Source organism: Euprymna scolopes, chromosome 21, assembly GCF_053919585.1.
Source record: "Euprymna scolopes isolate OS-2025 chromosome 21, ASM5391958v1, whole genome shotgun sequence".
NCBI classification, from domain to species: Eukaryota; Metazoa; Mollusca; class Cephalopoda; order Sepiida; family Sepiolidae; genus Euprymna; species Euprymna scolopes.
In genome coordinates, this window is record NC_136502.1 from 89,009,541 (window position 1) to 89,014,540 (window position 5,000).

The following is a 5,000-nucleotide window of genomic DNA, read 5'->3' on the forward strand; positions in this document are numbered from 1 at the left end:
CTGCATCACAAAAGTAAATACACCGCTCACATTTCTTCAAATATCTAAGTATGTAAGTATATCTCTTCATGGGACAATAGTGAAAAACTGATTTTTTGACACAAGGAAAAGTAGTCTGTTTGCAGCATATATAACACAGTTAATTTATTACTTATAACTCAAAATACAGACATTAAAAGCTAAATCCTTGGCAACAAAAGTGAGTACACCCCTTACGAAAAGTTGTCAATATTTACATACATGTCAACTCTCAATATTTTATGTGGCCACCATCATTATCCAAAACTGCCTTTACTCTCCTGGCCATGGAGTTTACCAGAGCTTCACATGTAGCCACTGGAATGCCCGTCCACTCTTCAATTACGACGTTGAAGAGCTAGCAGATATTTGAGACTTTGCGCACCTCCACCTTCTGCTTGAGGATGCCCCCAAAGATGTTCTATTGGGTTCAAGTCTGGAGACATGTTTGGCCAGTCCATCACCTTTACCCTCAGCCTCTTCAGTAAAGCAGTGGTTGTCTTGGATGTGTGTTTTGGGCCATTTCATGCTGGAACACTGCTCTGCAACCCAGTTTCTAGAAAGAGGAGATCGTGCTCTGCTGCAGTATTTGATAGTATATGTTGGAGTTCATGTTTCCCTCAATGAAATGTAACTTTCCAATACCTGCAGCAGCACTCATGCAGCCCCGGACCATGACATTCCCACCACCATGCTTGACTGTAGTCACACTTATCATTGTACTCCTCAAATTGGTGCGCATGACTGTCACCCCAGGAGAAAGCCCCTTCTGAAGGCAATACACAAGAAAGCCCGTCAACAAAGCTTATAGATTACTGGAACTAGGTCCTATGGCCTGATGAGACGAAATTTAAGTTGTTTGGTTCTAATGGCCTTAAGCATGTGTGGGGCGACCAGGTGAAGAGTACAAAGATAAGTGTATCATGCCTACAGTAAAAAAACAACAAAAAACAAAAGTAAGTTGGTTTCTTTCTGAAACAATCTAGATATGCGCAGAACCTATAAATACGTTTGTGAGCAAGTCAGCTCCGTGGCCGTTATGTTGCGTACATTGTTCCTGAGCGTTGATCGCGTTTCAACGAGGATTGTACGTTTTTAAGAGAAGACACGTACTTCGTTTCATTTTTGCCATTGATATCTAAGAGACGTTCCATTTAATCCTATTTTTCTTTTTCGTTTCATGTTAACCACATAAGAAAATAAAAGAAAAAGAAAGTCAACGGGGAAAAGATAAAATGGCCGGAATAATCAAGGAGTGCCGGCGACATAGTTTTCAGTTGGATTAAGTCATAAATATTTTTGGGGAATCATCAAAAATGTTTCCATTTTGTTGGAAACTTTATAATAACTCTCTCTCTCTCTCTCTCTCTCTCTCTCTCTCTCTCTCTCTCTCTCTCTCTCTCCTCCATCTTCCCTATTCTACTTCATTATCATCTTTTCTTCTTCTTCTTCTTCTTCTTCTTCTTCTTATTATTATTATTATTATTATCATGTTCGCTAACTTCAAAGTGCTGTGATGTTTTACTTCGGCCTTTTCTCAATCAAGAGCGGGCTTTTTATACCAAAGCTAATGAGGATAGTCAAAGAGTCATTTAGATGGAAAGCACTTGGCGTAGGATGTTTGCTGTGCCAAGCAGAACTGACTTCTGGAGTACGGTGATGTTCTACTTGATTCCCAAGGAGTTCATCTGTTTCTAAAGGTCATCTGAAATTGAAATCAGCGAACCTTTGATGATTGGCACGATGGAAGTTTTTCTTATTTCACAACCTTGCAATCGTTATTCTTATTGGCTCCCAAGGAGCTTTCACACAGATCATCAAAGATCTCACTGAATACAGCATGTGGTGTTCCCATGGAAGCTGAGTGACAACAAGTCTCCCAAGATTTTTTCATTATTATTATTATTATTATTATTATTATTATTATAATTATTATTATTATTATTATTATTAATTTTATTACTATTAATATTATTTACTCACTGAGGATTTTGCCCTGGGCCATCATCAGTAATCGCTCACTGAAAATAACCTTTGGGATTCCCCGGAGTGAGAAGAAGTCTCGTCAGACTTCGAATGTCATGACTTCTGTCGATAACCGTTGCAAAATGACTTGGCGTTATCGCAACAGCTGCTTAATATTGATTGCTCGGTGGAAACGGTCATTGGTATGCTGTGCGGGGTTGTGGTGAAAAAAAAAAAGCCCTCCACCAAGATCTTAGTGTTCTCCGCTCTCTTACAGTGATTGATTGTCTGGTTAGTGCTCTCCCTCGAATGGTCATTCCATCTTCGTCGACCCTTCGTGATCATTTAGAGTGGCGTCAGCCGAGACATCACCATTATCACTATTATTATTACTTATATTATTATTATTATTATTATTATTAGTAGTAGTAGTAGTAGTAGTAGTAATGCTACCATCATTATCATTATTATTCTCTATATGACAGTTATTTAGATAGATACTTCGTATCAAATTTGGAGAGACATGGAAAAAGAAACGGTTAATTCTATACAACCGGGAATTTTGCCAAAAAAAAAAAAAAAAAAAAAAAAAAAAAAAAGCAAAAATCAGATCGCAAGAATTTCTTTTCAGACAAAAGCCGGCGTGCGACTTCTTTCGTCTTCTCCTTTGATAAATGGAAATTTCAGCTCAAGGTTACGAAATTTTCAAGACGAGAAGGTGGTTAAGATTAATACAACGTCACCAGCTTCGCGCCATTTCGAAAGACGATAAAAGATATTTCAATATATTCCTCAGTTTAATTTAATTTAATACATACAGTCACCATCTTCCGTTCCGTTCTGAAACACGCCATATTTTTTTTTATTATTATTATTTAAAGAAAATAAAATTTTTCATTCGATTTTTATTGCTAGGATCAAAGTGTAGTATTGGTTCTGATACTATATTTTATTTCTTGTGTCCTCAGTCAATGAAAGATACACCCTTCTAGACTGCAGCAATTTTAAATACGACTGAATTTGTAAAATTTGATTTAATGTTACTTTATTTAACTCGTTTCAATGAAATTGGGCACAGCGTCAAGTTTAAGTTTGATGAAAGTGTTTCTGTGGAACAAACTGGGTTCGAACGTTGTACACCTGGGGTCTCAGCCCGTGTCGTTAGCCCCTTAAGCCACAGTTATGAAACGCAATCTTATCATATTAATTTTGAAATAGTAATGTATATATTAATACGATAGCGTGTGTGTTCATTTCTATGTCACGCTTACATCCGGGTCGTTTAATTGTTATGTACTTCCATTTCTTTGTCATAAATAATTTTACCAAGAATTCTTCATAAGTTTTGGTTTCGGTTTCGATTATGGCTGAAGGAATTCAAGGAATTAATAATATATACGAAATCTGAAAGAATTAAAATATCATATTTGAGCGTACTTTACGACCGGACTTTGCCGGGCGTTCGTGCTAGCTTAGATAAATACTTGTGCAGTTTTAACAAAAAAGCTACGATGATATCAGAGCGTCTCCATTTACGCTGAACATCTACAGAATGTCAACATTAATATATTACATATAAATGAGTCCTCTGTGGAATGTCCACAGGTCTCGCTAGTAGGGAATTATTACCACATGAAAAAAATTTTTTTATTAACTTTTCTGAATTTTTGAGAGGAAAATTGATTATCTGTATTATTTGGATTCATCTGCCAACTGTTTTTATCTTGAGTGTCATTTTCACAACGTTTCGAGCGATGTAACCTCCGACCTTCTTTAGGTGTATCTGATCGAACTCGGGAATTTAGACGAAGTTTCAAACGGAACCCTTTATTTAGTTTAGTCATGGCTAGATAGAGACCATAAGTAATTCGTAACTGTATTTTTTCGATCGCCCGCACTGAGGATTGAACCTTCAACCTCCAGGACAATATCATTTTACAGATGATTTTTCAAGTAATCTACTTGCACCTGAAACGTTGTGGAAATGAGACTCAAGATGAGAACATTAGTCCAAAGAATCCAAGTGCTACGAATTATTTAATTTTTTTAAATGTTCGTGTAGACAGTTTTTTTTGTTGTTTTGTTTAAAATTAGAGGAGATAGACGGTAACTAACCATTTCATTGTTTTAACGAAGAAATTAATTTTGCCAATAGATATAAGTTCAGAGAATGCATAGGGCACGATATTCATTAACGTAATACGCATTAGATGCAAGAACATAATCATAATATTTTAAAGTAGGTGAATCACTTTCATGTATAAAGTTAATGCAAAGTGAGCCCCACTTTCCGATCGAATTCAATTTTTATTTAAAGGGTCCTTAAAAACAACATCAGGTCCAGAAGTAGATGATCATGATCATCTGGTGGCCCGGAATACGGTGATCATTTTACGCTAAATTTATATGCGAATGTTATCTTTCTTTCTAAAGTCTAAATTACATTTATTCTTTTATTTAAATGTGCTTTTACCACCTACGTTTTCCAGGCTGCTTACATCTTAACAACTTACAAACAGTAAAATCTTATTTCTAATTTTTTAGGAGAATTCGCATGGGTTTCAGAGCTTCAATAATACCGCATTTCCATCCATAAACGCATATGTTCAGTGGTCGTATCTTAGGAATTCCTGTTCAGTTTTATATTCGTTTAATTTATTTATTTATTTTTTTTAACATGACCTGCAGTTGTGAATTTATAGCATACTAAAATGAGAATAAATACCAACAAGTCAGTTTTCTTTTCTTTCTACTCCTTTTTTTTTTTTTTCGTCTCTAGTTTGTATTTTGGTTTCCTACAAGCGACGACGGAACTACGCATGCGCACAGGCATCGGAGCCCCGCATAAATGGAGACCCAATTTCGCGGGGGGGGGGAGAGATAAAACAAAAACATACGTTCAATAAAACAAAAATAATGCTAAGTTAATAAAGTTTTCAGGTTTGTGGTGAGTCTTCGCATATATATATATATATATATATATATATATATATATATATATATATATATATATATAT

At 35.7% G+C, this 5,000-nt stretch overlaps 1 protein-coding gene across 1 annotated transcript in view; it reads right to left on the reverse strand.

Annotated features, from left to right (window-relative positions):
• Positions 1-5,000, reverse strand: part of LOC145242561 (uncharacterized) — a 277,151-nt gene that overhangs the window by 84,978 nt on the left and 187,173 nt on the right. The window lies entirely within an intron of this gene.